The 16,599-nt window shown below is 39.6% G+C and overlaps 1 protein-coding gene across 2 annotated transcripts in view; it reads right to left on the bottom strand.

Moving 5' to 3' along the window:
• Nucleotides 1–16,599, bottom strand: part of LOC125451993 (potassium voltage-gated channel subfamily KQT member 3) — a 399,056-nt gene that overhangs the window by 49,366 nt on the left and 333,091 nt on the right. The gene's annotated exons all lie outside the window — the stretch shown is intronic.

Raw genomic sequence — 16,599 nt, 5'->3', positions numbered from 1 at the left:
CAGATGTGGCCTCCTCTACATCGGTGAAACCAAATGGGGACCGCTTTGCAGAACACCTATGCTTGGTTCGCAACAAACAACTGCACCTCCCAGTCGCTGACCATTTAAATTCCTCCTCCGACTCCTTAGCTGACATGTCCATCCTGGGTCTCCTGCAGTGCCACAACAATGCCACCCAAAGCTTGAAGGAACAGCACTTCATATTCCGCTTGGGAACTTTGCAGTCCAATGGTATCAATGTGAAGTGCACAAGCTTCAAAATCTCCCCTCCCCCAACCGCATCCCAAAACTAGCCCAGCTTGTCCCCACCTCCCTAACCTATTTAAATGGCAAGTCCAGTTGAGTTTCTAGTCAATAGTAACCCCCAGAATGGTGATACTGGAGGATTCAATGATGATAATGCCATTGAATGTCAAGGAGCAGTGGCTAGATTGTCTTATATTGGAGATGGTCACTGCTTGGCATTTGTGTGATGCGAATGTTACTTGCCACTTGAAAGCCCAAGCCTGGATATTGTCCAGATCTTGGTGCATTTGAACATGGATTACTTCGGTGTTTGAGGAGTCATGCATGGTGCTGCGCATTGCGCAATTCTCGGCAAATATCCTCACTCTGACCTTATGATGGAGGGAAGGTCATTGATGAAGCAGCTGAAGACATTGGGCCTAGGACAGTACCCTGAGGACCTCTTGCAGGGATGTCTTGGAGCTTAGATGACTGACTTCCAACAACCACAACCATCTTCCAATGTGTCAGGTATGACTTCAATCAACAGGGACTTTGCCCCCAGATACCCATTAATTCTAGTTTTGCTAGGGCTCTTTGATGCTACACTCAGTCAAATGCAGTCTTGACATCAAGAACTGTCACTTTCACATCACCTTGGATTCAGCATTTTTGTCCATGTTTGAACCAAGGCTATAGTGAGGTCAGGAGCTGAGTCATAGAGTGGTAAAGCAGGGAAACAAACGCTTTGGTCCAACCGCTCCACGCTGACCATAATCCCAAACTAAAGTATTCCCACCTGACTGTGCTTGGCCCATATCCCTGCAAACCTTTCTTATTCATGTATTTACTCAAATGTCTTTTAAAAGTTGTATCTGTATCTGCTTCCACCACTTCCTCTGGAAGTTCAGTCCATACATGAACCAATCTCTGTGTAAAAAGATTGCCCATCATGATTTTTTAATCTTTCTCCTCTTACCTTAAAAAATATGCCTGGTCTTAAAATCCCTCACCCTGGGGAAAAGACACCTGCAATTCACATTATCGGTACACCTCATTCTTTATAAAAACACTCACTCCTCAACCTTCAGTAAAAAGAAGTCCCAGCCTCTCTAGCCTATTTTTATGACTCAAACTCTCCATTTCCAGCGATATCCTGGTACATCTCTTCTGAAGCCACTCCAGTTTAATAATATCCTTCCTGTAACTGGGCAACCAGAACTGGACACAGTAATCCAGAAGAGGTCTCACCAATGGTCTGTACAACCTCAACATGACTTCCCAACTCCTATACTGAAAGGTCTGAGCAATGAAGGCAAGCATGCTTAATGCCTTCTTAATAACACTGTCTACCTTTGACGCAAACTTCAAAGAATTATGTACCTGAACCCCTAGGTCCCTCTATTCCACAACACAACTCCAGGTCTAATGTTAATTGTATAAGTCCTACCTTTAGTTGTTATTTTGTTTTGTTGAAAATCTTACTTCCCTCACTATAAATTTCAGAAGCAAGAACACATTTAGAATGCTTTAATTTGTGACATTAACAATGTAACACTTCTTTAATGGGATTTTTGTACACAAATCATTCACTGTTCAAAGTTTGAAAGTAAACGTTACATCGAACAATTAACATATAGGCCAAGTAATCAAGTTAGAACTATGGAAATATGTGACAATAATAGAAACAAAAATAGACAAACAAATGCAGCAGGTTATCAGCAAGTGATGGAGAGGACAGTGTATTAAAATTATATTAAGACTGCCATGGAAGCTGTAAATAATTCATCACTTAATTAGAAATATTTTGAAGATGAATTTTAATGTTAAGTTTACATGTTAAGCTATGGTATGCCTGTAATGCTTATAAACAAAACATCTTACTGTACTTAGGTATATGTAACTACAATAATTCAAATCAAATCAAATCAAAGACAAGGTCACGTCAATAGGAAGCAATGTTCCTGGATAACATTATTTTGGAAAGTCGATAAACGCAAAGTTAATAAATGGAAATTGAAATGAATTGCTAAAGATGCTGTAATTGTTTTCAAAGGCACTTTCCCATGAAGTCAAATAACTGGTGCTGGCAATTTGCTGTACAGGTTCTGACCTTTCTGTTACATTGAGACACTGGATAGGGGTTAGACCCTTCCTCATGATAGCACAGGTGAAAGTTAGACAGTTAGACAGGCACCTCAAGTTACCCAGGTCACACATGCCTTGCAGCAGCCGAAAGAAAAGTTACAATAACAGAAATCCCGGCAAAAGTCAAAAGGTAAAATATATCAATGCAAATGAAATACAGGTGTGAGCAAGGGGAAATAGGAAATTAATCAGATGTCTAAGTTTGCAGTTCATCACTAGATTTGCTGAACCTTTTTAGAATCAGCTTTTATTCTTCCTGTCTTTATTTCAATAACATTGAATGATCTCAGCTCCTTAAGCCGGTTACACAATAATGCATAAGCTGGCTTGTGAACTTAAGTCTATAAAATACACAAGTCTGTGTAAGTGGATCAATATAATTTAATTTTAAGGTGTTGGTGATGTTTCTAAACCACATTCTGTGAATTTATGATATCTACTGAATGCCTTGATTCAATCCAGCTGATCCACTCTCTAGCCACAATTCCACATTTTCCAGTGCATCTATCAGTGAATTGTTTCTTTTCATAACCCTATCACTAATTAGGTGTCATCGTTTAAGAATTCAGCAGCTTCACAGCTGTTAAAGTAGTGAGGAACAATATTTTAAGAACATACTTCCTGCTGTTGGCAGTAAATACATTTTTTAAAATTTAATTCACAGCATGCGATGTTGCTGACTATATAAGCATTTATTAGCTATCTTGGAGGACAGGTGAGACTCACCCACATTGCTGTCATGGCCCTGGTGAAATACAAACCAGGAGTCACTGAGCCAAGTATTGTTGAGTCAGATAGCATTATTGTTGACATCTTCTTGTATTTTACTGATCCCAGGAGAAATTGTAAAAATATTTAAGGTCCGGTCCATTGACTTAGTTTTGGGTACTGGCTGTACCCTGTCAAAATGTACCATGCAGGAGGTTGAAATGCAACCTTCACAAAAATCTGAGAGACTCTGGTACAAGATGGTCATTACACTTCAGACCATTCCTGCAATAACATTGTTGCACTGTATGCTTATTGACTTTTGACAACTACACAACTTTCAAATTAGGGAATAAAAATGGAAAATGATGTAAACGCTTAGATTTTAAGAATTCATAGCAATTTGCTTTCGTTTTGTTAGTGGAAATATTGTGCAGTTTTGTTTTTTTTCCACTCAGGGTCAAGATATTAGCGCACTTCAGTATGTGGAATGTAATCATAATTTCACATAAAGATTGAATCAGGGTACAGTCCTACTATAATACAGAAGTTTATTGAAAATGTATTTCAATAATATGGATTATAATTAGATGATAATGAATTTACACCCACTCTCATCTGAAAAATGTGTTTCTGGTTATATATTGGGATTTCCAGTACATCAGTTTTTAACATTTGCTATTATATAGATAGCTAGCAGAAAGTGCAGTAGTTTAGTAAATAGCAATTTTTCCATCAGAGATTAGCTACCATTAATTGCATTGATCCCACTTTATTTGTAGTATTTCTGGCAGGTAACCCCCAGCCCTTTCTTTGCAGGGGTTGGGGGGCAGGAGGTGGGCAGACAAGGGGAGTTGTAAAGTTAGCAGTAGCAAGTCATCCACATGTTGTACTTTTTGTGAAAATTCCCTCCCACTCATTTCAATGACAGGGAAATCAGAGGATGTGTATAACAGATGACCAATCCCACATTGCAACCACAACAAAGATGAAAGTAATCTCTAATGAACACGCAATTATAGGATAAAGTTAGAACAAAGATCCAATTATTGTAAACCCACGTGTTGATAAAACTGCGTTTCTCCTTCTCACTCAAGACATCAAGCTGTTGTTTAATTTCACTGAATTAAAAGTTGAACTGTGATGACCTTCTCAAAATCAGGTCTTGGATCTCAATATCATTAACTGTTATGGATTTGAAGTTATCAAGTTATATAATGTGGGTATACCTCAGGTCTTGTGAATAATTTTAACCTTTATTGCTTGACAAAAAGTGGGTGGTAGCATATCAGCAGACTGTTTGACATTTCAATCAGTTTTCTACTCCAATGGAAAAAATACAAGAGATTGAAAATGAATTTCAGATTCATTACAGCCATCCTGCCAGCTGAAAACTTGAAAATGATCATGTTGATCTGGTTTCAGATCACTGAGAATCACCACTTCTTGCAAATATTTAACCCGGGGGTAAATTCACATTTTTGTTTTCCCAAATAATCATTATTTGTAAGTTTTGTATAAGTTGCAGCTGGATTGCTGAATTATATTGTCAATTACACTTCTCAAATGGAAATTCATCTCTTCAGAGGTGTCAGTGAAGTAATATTACAGGTTCAGTGTCATTGAACAATGCCATCATCTATTTCCATTATCACATTCAAAATGGACAAACCCTTTCACAATAAAAGTCAACACTAGGCCATCATTTTTTATTTAAATCAGTTAATATCTATGAAACTTTGGTAAACAATTTGCCCACAATAAGAGGAAAATATAGCCTCATGAGAACAATCATTCCTTGACATTATCTATGCGTTTGCTTTATATCATTTTAATTTGATCAACGGTCTAAAAAGGAGCCAATTGAAAACAACTGATGTAGTTTAGAAATGTAAAGAAAAGTTCTGCGTGGAATCAACAAGCAGATTTGTCGATCAGATAGACAGCCAGTGAAAAGGTGAGGTTGTAGACTTGCTCGCCAAGCCAGTGGGTTTTGTTGCAAACATTTCGTCATCCTGCTAGGTAATATCATCAGTCTGCCTCTGGTGAAATGTCAGTGTTCTGTCCCGCTTGAAATTTGTATGCCTCAGTTTGTTGGGGTATTTGGTACCACTTCTGGTTCTGTTTCTCAGTGGTTTGTACATTTAGTCTAATTCAATGTGTTTATTGATAGAGTTCTGCTTAGAATACTGGGCCTACAGGAATTCCCTGGCATGCCCCTGTTTGGATTGTGCTATTATGGATGTTTTGTTCCAGTCAAATTCATGTCCCTTGTTGCCTGTGTGTAGTGAGACAAGTGAGAAGGTGTTCGTGTATCTGTATAGTCAATTTTCTTCTGGTTTGGCCTACGTAGTGTTTCTCACAGTCTTTACATGGTATTTCATGTATTACACCAGTTTTGCTGGTTTTGGTATGGGATTCTTTACGTTCATCAGCAGCTCTCATTGGGTGGTTGTTAGTTTGTGGCATACCCTGATACCTAGGGGGTCTGAGTAGTCTTGTGGTCATCTTGGAAATATCCTTGATGTCCAGTTGGGTGATTAGTGAGTCTAGTCATGTTGTGTCTTCCTGTTGTGGGCTGTCTTGGAGGCAACAGCGGATTGTGCTTTTTGGGTATCCATTTCATTTGTGTCGGTGCTCCTGTTCTGCTTTGCATAGCTTTGTGTTGCTGCAATGTGTTGTACCTCTTTTAAACAGTGTCCTGATGCAGCTTTGTTTGTGGGTATTGGGGTGGTTGCTAGTGTAATCGAGTATTTGGACTGTATGTGTGGTCTTTCTATATATGCTAGTCTGGAGTTGCCCTGTTTATGCATTCTACCATTACGTATGGGAAGGGTAGTTGGTTGTTGAGTTCTTCCGCTTTTGTGAATTTTATTCCAGTGCGGATATTATTTATGTGTCAGTGGGTTTCTTCTGGTTTTGTGCATGTGATAATCACAAAGGTGCCATCTACATATCGGACCCAAAGTTTGGGTTGTATATTGGGGAGCACTGTCCATTCTAACCTTTGCATTGCTGCTTCTGCAATCAGTCCCGATATTGGGGATCCCCAATGGTGTTCCATTGATTTGTTTGTATATGCCGTCGTTGATGTTGAAAGTGGGTTGAGAGGCACAGATCTAGTAGTTTCATGGTGGTGTCCTTCTTCATGTTGTTGGTGTCCTGGAGTGCCTGCCTACTTGATTTGTCCAGGAGTGTGGCAATTGTGTCTTTGGCTAGGTCGGTGTTTATGGATGTAAATAGTGTCATTACGTCTAAAGATATCATCATCTTGTCCTCATGTATCCTGGTGTCCTTAATGATGTTGAGGAATTCTTGGGATGAGTGGATGGAGTGGACAGTGTTGTCAACTAAGTATTTCAATTTCTGTTGTAGTTCTCTGGCAAGCCTACATGGAGTCTTCACAAGGAATGGTTACCTGAAAAGCACAATCCGCCGTTAACTCTGAGACAGGCCACAACAGGAAGACACAACATGACAAGACTAACTAATCACCCTATTGTGCTTCAAGGGCATTTCAGAGATGACCACAAGACTACTAGGGGGTGTACAATTTCATGAAATAATTGGGCAAAAATTCTGGAAAACTGAGTCAGGCCTTTTAAACAGCTTGCTCCTTAATTCAGCAGTCCCTATGGCCACTCAGTAATAGTCCTTGTAATTTAGAATGTAATGAAAAGATTTAAAACATTGGCAGTACAAGGGTGCTGGGGCTGACTCTATCCTGCCCTCATCTCTCTCACCCCCTAGAATGAAAACCATCCCATTCAGGAGATTCTCCCAAAGTGGGTGTGGGAAGTTTCCTGACATTACCATGCACCTTAGAAATAAAATTATTAGTGTAGATTTTTGAGCTAGATCAATTTCTCAAGGATTTTTCAACAGATCATAATCCTTTGTGCGCTTACAAAGGCTGAATGATAACTTTTGCATTTTTAATATCATTGATCATATTAACCTTCTTAAATTACAAGGATTATTATAGAGTGAGTTGCATTCAAATCTGAATAGGAAAAAAATGAAGCAACAGCAATAAAGTTGTCCTGAATGAGAAAGCATAAAATGTTTTGTGGAAAGGCATGACAACCAGCTAGGTTGAAGAATATGGTAATATGAAATGAGAGCAATAATTATCTTTACTTGTTATGACATGAAAATGTGTACGCAGTTTATGAGGAGCACAGCCTTAAAGGTCAGCCTGTGATGTTTATGTTTACGTCTAACGGACACAATAGTAAATAAGTTCACTTAATACAATTCACAGCAAGCCTCGTAATAAATGCAGTCCAGAGACTGAAATGTCAGCTGTTCATGCATCTGTCACAAATGCCTTCACATAATTTTTAAGTTTGTCATTCTGAGTCACTGGATAACGGTGCTGTCAAGAATATTATAGCATGACACATTGGGATAAGTAATCAAAATGAGTGTGCTTATTATTTGTAAGTAGTATCCAAAGTACACATATTGTCTCAAAGTCAATCCATTAAGAATTTTAGATAACCATCCACTGCAGACAGCAAAGATTCTGTCCACAGGCTCCATGGAGAAATGTACCAATCTCAGCTAGGTAGTGTTTACTTTTAAATTCATTCACAGAATGTGGGTGTCATTGGCCATTTATTACCCATTTCTAATTACATTAAGTGTCAACCACACTGCTGTGAGTCTGAAATCACATGTAGGCCAGGTAAGGATGGCAGTTTTCCTTTTGAAAGGATATTAGTGAACCAGACGGGTTTTCCCTGATAATAGAAAACAGTTTTGTAGTCATCATTAGACTCCTAATTCCAGATATTTATTGAATTCAAATTCTACCATCTGCCTTGGCAGGATTTGAATCCAGGCCCCAAAATATTACCAGGGTCTCTGGATTCATAGTCTAGCAATAATAGCACGAAGCCATCACCTCTTTCTGCTTCCACAAGAGGTGCAAATGAAATTTCAATAGTAAATATTTAATAAAGAATACATTAACATACAGAAAAGAAAGTGGTGATAGGATTAGAGGAGATCATTTTGGTTAAAAAGCAAGCATGATAAAAGGTTTGGCATATTTCTGTGCTGCCATTATTCTGCTCATGAGAAATCAGTACATTAGATTTTATAATAACATTATGCAGACTTTAATGTGCAAAGTAAATGGGATAGCTTTAAAACTTGTACTGGCTCCATGAAAGAATGATTTCATATTGCTTCATCCTCTGGTGATGTGAAAGTAACATGTCCTTGCTCTGGTACTATTGTATGGAGGTAACAGTATTGTAGTTTGGCGTAATTTGCTGTATTTACTCAAGTAATAATCAATCTAGTGTAACAGTCAACCCTTGATTTCTTTTTCCAAAAATCCCATATTTTTCGTATATCTTGTACTAGTCTTGAGAGAATTGCTGGTGTGAACAGTCCTGTGAAACTTCACAATTGTTCTCTTGTTATTTAGATGGCAGCAATGCCTGCAGTACCAGAGTCGGTGTTATTACTGATGGCTTGGCAGTTCTGCGACCCAACATGCTTTGAACCCTTGCGGGTATTCTTCCTTCAAATGTTAGCCCCTTACATTTTGCTTAAAATCATGGTCTCAAAAACCAAAATTTCCATTTTTACATGGGTATATACAATTTTTCAATGTGGTATTTATTTAAAGTAGAAAGCAAGATTGCTAGTTGCTTTTTCACAATGGTGGTACCACAGCAAACAAAGCGGAGCAAAGACTCACAAACTGCAACCAAGTTCTGTAAAATCTACTGCATGTAATTCACAGTGAGTAAACATGCAGTGCAGAGTAAAAACCCCAGTAGGTGTCATATAGTGGGGTGGTTTGGGATTGCTCAGGGTTTAAGATTTGAGAAACTGGTTCTCACCTCAAGCCTCTCATTTCCGACATTTGTTGAAACTGGATGGTGGAATAGTGGCCAATCTGCACCAAACGTCCAGGACGGCAGTTTCGATATGGTCACGAGGCTTATGAGGGTTATTAATATTCAGTTTGAAAACGTAATTGCTGTCAAATCAGGGAACCCAGTAGGTTCATCGACAGGAGCACAAAGGGAAACCAGGAGATGACTGTCTTTACACCTATCTTCTGAATTCGAGCGAAGGTATTACTGATCATCTATTCACCTCCTTGGGCCATGGTTTATGATTGTGATCCCTGGGTTACATCTTCCCAACACCTTACGCTTGCCCCAGCTCCAAACTAAGGTATCTAATTCTACCACCAGGCCTCAGATCACTCCCACCACAAGTTTTCTGACTTCCCACCGCCATCCACCTCACGGGCTACTGAAAATTCTCCACTCCAGCATCAGCAGCTTGTTGATTTCACCGTCCCATCCCTTCTTGGCAATCAACCTCGCTTGCTGCCTCAACCTGATTGATGCCTCTCCCAACCCCCTGCATGGGGACTCACCTGCTCAAATGGCATTTTCTAACCAACTAACTTGAAGGTCCACCAATCGTCAACGTCACAGAGACACCATAGTATATGAGGGAATCCTAAATGTTTCCCATGATGTCCACAGTAAAAAAGATGAACTGACACTTGAGATTGCTTTAACAAGACGGTGTCTTCTTCCTCTCCCTGCAACCACAGCAGCAGTCACTCCTATTGATGATGCTGTTGTTAGAAGCTAGCATAGCACAGGGGCTGGCCTCCTCACTTGAAAGTAGGCTGGGCAACAACCTCCTTAGTCCTCTCCAACACCATTCATGACCTAATCACCTCAGGGGACCTCCCACCCACAGCCTCCAACCTCATTGTTCCCCAACCCCGCACGGCCCATTTCTATCTCCTTCCCAAAATCCACAAACCTGCCTGCCCTGGTCGACCCATTGTCTCAGCCTGTTCCTGCCCCACCGAACTCATCTCCACCTATCTGGACTCCATTTTCTCCCCTTTGGTCCAGGAACTCCCTACCTACGTCTGTGACACCATCCACGCCCTCCACCTCCTCCAGAACTTCCAATTCCCTGGCCCCCAACACCTCATTTTCACCATGGACGTCCAGTACCTATACACCTGTATTCCTCATGCAGATGGCCTCAAGGCCCTCCGCTTCTTCCTGTCCCGTAGGCCCGACCAGTCCCCCTCCACCAACACCCTCATCTGCCTAGCCGAACTCGACCTCACCCTCAACAACTAAAAACGCTCTCTGATGAAGGGTCTAGGCCTGAAACGTCAGCTTTTGTGCTCCTGAGATGCTGCTTGGCCTGCTGTGTTCATCCAGCTTCACACTTTATTATCTAACCTCCTTAGTCAGCTGCTGCCTGTAAAATTGTCCACAGCATCCCACCAGCATCCCTGCATTCTTGGGATCCACTTTTGATGAAATTAGTTTCCAATTTCTTTAGTCTGAAAATCTGAAGATCACCAAAAGTGTATCAATTCAATATTATAGGCTGTTTTTCATCATGAATGAGGTCAAGGCCAATTGTGGAAACCTAAGTCTATTAGTAGTTTGTTTAAAATAACTTACAATGTCCAGCATGTATATTGCTCCTAAAATGCAGAAAAATAACTCAAGAGGTTTTGCAAAGGCATTCGTCAAAAAATGATCTGAGCTAAACAAGCACGTATTAGAATGGTGACCAGGAGTCTGATTTAAGAGGTGGGCTTTGAAGTAGATCTTAAAGGAGAATAGGGAGTGGAAATGCAGAGAGGTTTATCGAATGAATTCCGACAATGAAAGACTGAAGGGGGTCACAGTCTCAGGATTAGACAGAGAGGGGGAAGAATTTATTTTAATGAAGGAAGTCAGGAGACCGTGGAATTTTCTACAACAGGAAATTGTTGAAACCAAAACATTAAAGACAGTTTCAAGAAAGATGCAAATATTTGTCCTTAGGACTAAAGAAATCAAAGGATATGGAGAGGAAGTGGGAACAGTTGGATGATCAGCCATGAACTTACTGAATTGTGCAGCAGGCTCGAAGGGCTGAAGGGCCTACTCCTGCTCCTATGTTATAAATTAGCATAGTAACTTGTTCTGCCTATTTTTTGGTATATAAGCCTGAAGAAATTGAGTATCTCATGAAATATTCCTTCCATGACGACCAATCTAATTGTTTTTCTGATGTATTTATAACCATGGCCCTTTGAAAGGAATAAGATTTTCCTCCTTTGTCATGAGCTTTTAGTTTAACTTTATTGCTTTAAGTTATTTCTGGCTGGAAGCTTCAAATTTATTTTAATTCTGCTGGGTCCACATTGGTGTTCTTCTAGGTTGAATTATAATTTAAATTCATTTGTTGCAAAGTTAATTACGATGCTTCACCTTTCATATGTTTGTGAAAATTGTAATTAATTTTTATTGAATATTGAATTAGACTAATGTCTTCCAATGAGCTTCAAATTATAATAGATTGTAATCTTTTCTTAATTTTCTTCCTTTATTGTTTTCGAATGTAAAAACTGTTTTAATCTCTGTATGGAAAAGATATGCCTTCAATAAAGTTTGAAATTAATATTGAAGCATTTGAGGTCTTGTTGATCTTCTTAAATCTTCAGTTAAATGAAAATTTATCTTCCCAATATAAAAATTTATGATGGTAGTTTTGTGCTGTTTTGTCATTCATCCTGGTGGGGCCTTTTTCGCCAAGATGAAGGCATGGCACCCCCCTCACCAGAATTTTTCCTGCCTTATTTTTCCTGCGAAAATGGGTTTTCACACTTTGTCATGCCTTTAGTTTCCATAGTACAATTAAAGTTTTTCTTTGCCTTAAAACAACACATTTAAATTAAATAGCCTGCCTTTGACTTAGAGGTCTTCAATAAAATTTACTTGTGGGACTTGGGCTGACAAGGCAATTTCGAGATGCACTTGAGAAGTTGGTGCTGAGCTGCCTTCTTGAACCACTGCAGTCAACGTAGACACATCGTTATGGAAGGAATTTGAGGAGTTTGATCCAGTGAAGGAATGGTGATATATTTCCAAGTCAGCATGGTGAGTGGCTTTGACAGGGACTTGTAAGTGGTGGTGTTACCATGTATCTGCCACCGTTGCCTTTCTAGATGAAACTGGTCGTGGGATTTGATAGGTGCTATCTAAGGATCTTAATTTCATTAGTGATATTGCTAGTTTGAAGAAGTTTTAAATAGTAATGTCAAATGGAAGATATTTTCAGCAACATATAAGATAGACTAAAATTAATAATATTCATTAACATTAATAATATACATTCTAAATAAATTTTCCTGAATTCTGCTTTTTTGGTTTCCTAGCCCAGAATAACGCTATAAAAATAGGTTTTTTACCCTTCCTTACAGGGTTTAAGTTATCACTGCAGAACAATGTTGACTGCTTTCTTGGTGGATTGTGACTTGCCTGCCTGCTTTACTAAGAGTCTCTTTAGGGTTCAGATTTTTTGTACTTATTCCCCTGGTTCTGGCTAAATTAGTTCTTTAAAGCTATAGCTGCTGGCTGACTTGCAGGATCTATTTTTAAAGTTGACACTCTTGTTAGCAAAGTAATTCACCTCATCAACAGCAGAACTTTCTGCTTTCTGCTTTCTTCTCTTCAAATAGCTGTTGATACTTTGCTTATTGTAATCTTGTGGGCTGGGGCCAGACTAGGGGAAGTGGAGTTTTCTCCTTTCTGGGCTCCTAGCACCCATTGGAGGGCCTATCCACATTTGCCTTCTCCACATCCAACTTCTTCCACCCAAATTGCCCTGGATAACATGAATCCCTCACCAGCTCACTGGGGTCTGCCAGTATGGTCCCTGCAAAAGTCATTTACTCACTTTGTTTCCCTCTTGCCACTACCAGTGCTAAAGAGTGACAGGTCTCCATTTTGTCAGAAATTCTATGAAAAAGGACTTCCTCTTGGAGATGGGCAGAGAAATCATGTCATAATAAACACATCGATTGGAGATAGGCCAAGTGGATACACCTATTGATATTTATGCGGAGTCTTAGTATTTGTGATATTTTCCCACACAATCACTCCTAATATCTTGTGTTGTTCGCCACCTCTACCAGTATGTGGCAGTGGAATAGGGCTATTTAAGGTAGTTTTCTGCCACTGATCATCGTTTGTCTTTGTTCCATATAGTGGTTGGTGGTAGATGATATACTATCATAGAGCAATAATAGAAGTAGCATTGTTCTTGGTTATCGCATGACAGCAAGAAGTACAACTACATTTGGTCAGGTAGAATTACCAGGACATTAGGGAGCAGGTACAGATTCACCAGCTTGCTCCAAAAGCTAGAATTCCTTGTTTCCACTCACAGATTGCGATTGATATTATTAGCTTGGGTGGAGTCAATGGGAAAAGGCTGTACCTTTTAGATTTCTGTATTTTTGATTGTGGACTGAAATAGAAAAAGGATTGTTTTAAAAATCAAGAATTTTTGAAGGATTGCTGCACTTTAAAAAAAGCAAGTACCCTGACACTCAGTCTAAGTGCTATTTATACAGTTGTGTTTTCAAACAGCGAAAAAAGCTTACTGCAGATGAGGTGAACAAGCGGGGTGGGGGGGGTGTGGAATTGGTATGTGGGAGTTGCAACTAACAAGTAGCTGATTGGTTCAGAGATAGTAGGAACTGCATAGCTGGAGAATCTGAGATAACACCGTGTGAAGCTGGATGAACACAGCAGGCCAAGCAGCATCAGAGGAGCAGGAAAGCTGACGTTTCAGGCCTAGACCGTTCTTCAGAAATTTCTTTTCAATTTAGAGTTTAGAGGGTGACTTAATTGAAACATATAAGATTCTCGAGGAGACCTGACTGGGTAGATGTCGAAAAGGTGCTGCTTCTTGTGAGAGAATCTAGAGGTCATACTTTAAAAATAAGGGGCGCCCATTTAAAAACAGGAATGAGAAACATTTTGTTTTCTCAGAGGGCTTAAAGTCTTTTGAATTCCCACCCTCAAAGGCATTGGATGCAGGATTTTTAAATTTTTTTAAGGCAGAGAGAGAAAGATTCTTGATTTTCAAGAGGATGAAAGAGTATCAGCAATTTGCAGCTATGTAGAGTTGAGTTTAATATCACATCAATCATGACCTTACTGAATGGTGGACAGGTTGAAGGGTTAACTGGCCTATTCTTGGTCCTTGTTTGTATGAAAGTATCTGTAGAAGGAGATTGAGTCACGGCATTCTGATCATCATATGAAAAATCTCCGTGAATTCTGTGAACTATCTTCCCAGTCTTTCCTTTTGCCCAGAGTTCCCATTTTTTTGGTGTCTGTCTGTAAATGTATGTAGAGGGGGAGTTTGAGTAGGTTAGAATTTTTAGTAGAGTTACATGTGATTTGTTCATAATTGTTTATCTACAATTAGAATATTATTTGTAAAACTTTGTTAATACGATAAAAGGCCCATGATTTCTCTCAACCCATGTCGAAGAGACATGTAACTTGGGGAATTTTGCATACTTCTAAAACAACTCTTGTGAAGATTCAGGAATAGCAGGCCTTGATTTCCAGCATGTCACCCCAGTGAGCAATAATAAAGCTGACTCTTTCAGAACCATTAGTGTATACAACATCATCCTCTGGAGTTATTTCCCCTATCGTTAACCCCTGATACAACGTATGTAAATAACTGTATTACATTTATCACTACTTCATCTCCTCACAAGTCTCTGACTTCACATATGCAGGTGCTCTCAATGTTTCCCAATTTTCTCATAATGCACCCTCTTTAAGCTTGGAAGAACAGTGGCTCACTTGCTTCATGACTGTTGGTACTTTCTGATCTGTGGATCATTTTATCATTAGAAGATCTTTTTTCTCTTGTATCTTGTTTGCAAAATATGTAGATCTTTGTAGATAATATTGTTGTTTAAGTTTCTTTTTTTCACTGTGTCCTGGATCAAGTGGACATTGGTCTGGCTCCCATGGAATCATTTTGCAGCTTTTTCCCTTGAGTTATTGACCCGACTGAATGTCTTCAGTTGTCCATTGTGGCTGTTCAACTGGGGAAGAAAATTTTTTCAGTCTCCCTGTCCCATTACTGAAAGGTCACTGCTCTCTCAGCACTATTTTCAGTTTTGATGGCAGAAGATTGAACATTTCAACCACTCCTCTGAGGTCTGGTGCTACCTCTAATATATGTTCATGACAATGTTAAACAGCTTTCTTGTGCCAACATAGGTGGTCTCATTAGATTCCTTTCCCTATTTCGATTCTATCATGAGCATGGGAAGCCCAGTGAAATTTCCTGCGAGTTGGATCAGTGTATGGACAGCTGTTTGCTGCTGGGCCAGTCTTCTCAGAGAAGTTGCCGATCTTCACCATTTCTATTGAAGCTGAGGTTAAGACATGTTTCTTCATGGTCTGATCTGGTTTTACATTGACAGCTAAGATGATGGAGAATTAGAAAGGTGGCCAATTTGGATCATACACATTGGGCTAAAAAATTTAGTGAATACTTTAGCTATGTGTCTCATATGGGATCCTGGTTTTTATATATATAGAGGGTACACTACAAAAGGAACATCGTTATTATGACTCTATGCACCAGATTTGAGGAAAGATATGCTTTAGAGAGACAGAAGCAAACATTCACAAGTGTAGTTCCTGGTATAAGGGATTTCATATCTGGAATATGTGGATTATTTGGCAAGGATGTGATGCTTCTCCTTAAAGAAGGCTAAGAGGAAATCTGACAGTCAGAAAATCTGATAAAATCTTGAGATATCTGGATAGAAAGAAGTGTTTACTTTGGCAGAAAGATCAAGAATCAGAGGGCATTGATTTAGATGATTAGCAAAAGGGACTAAAGGTAATATGGGAGAAAAAAATGTTACTCAGTGTGTGGTTAGGATCTGGAATGCATTGCATACGAGTGTGGTGGAGGCAAATTTAATTATCATCTTCAAATGCACAATGAGTGAACTAGCCAAAGCAAATTATTGGTGTAATTAGGCATGTTTTCTGGCAAAGTGACGGCACTTAGTACTGACTTTAAGGAAGGTTTCCCACAGCACAGTCTTTCCAATTGTGCGGTTTCCTGCATTCCTGCTGTTCAGGACTGCCCCTGAGCAATCCATGCAGCTTTATTGGCTGGATGCCCTTTATTTGGCAGTGCCATTTCAGAGTGTATAACAGGGAGCAGTAGCTGCTAGCACTGCTGGGAATACAAACAAGTTCCCTTAGTGAAAGCCCCAGAGTCCACATTACAAAGACATATCCAGGAGGCTTACGGCAAGAGAGAGATGGGAGGCCCAGGGAGTGGGTAAGAACAGGGTTAACAAAGGGAAAAAACAATAAAAAAATGTAAAACTGTGAAATTGTGGTACTTGTCGAAACTCGCCTCGTGTACCTGAGAACAGAACTGCAGTTCAGATCAGTACCATAATTTCCAAGCTCTACTGGAGTTTCCTTTGGAAGATGTCACCATCCTGACTGGGAAATATATTGCCATTCCTTCACAGCTGCTGGGTCAAATTCCCTCCCTAATGGCAATGTGTGTCTACCCACAATACATGGACTACAGCAGTTCAAGAAGGCAGCTCACCACCACCTTCTCAAGAACAACTTGGGATGGCAATTAATGCTGGCCCAGCCAGCG

Source organism: Stegostoma tigrinum, chromosome 5, assembly GCF_030684315.1.
Source record: "Stegostoma tigrinum isolate sSteTig4 chromosome 5, sSteTig4.hap1, whole genome shotgun sequence".
Classification (NCBI taxonomy): domain Eukaryota; kingdom Metazoa; phylum Chordata; class Chondrichthyes; order Orectolobiformes; family Stegostomatidae; genus Stegostoma; species Stegostoma tigrinum.
Note: the sequence above shows the minus strand (reverse complement) of the source record. Positions and strands in the feature narration are given on the sequence as shown.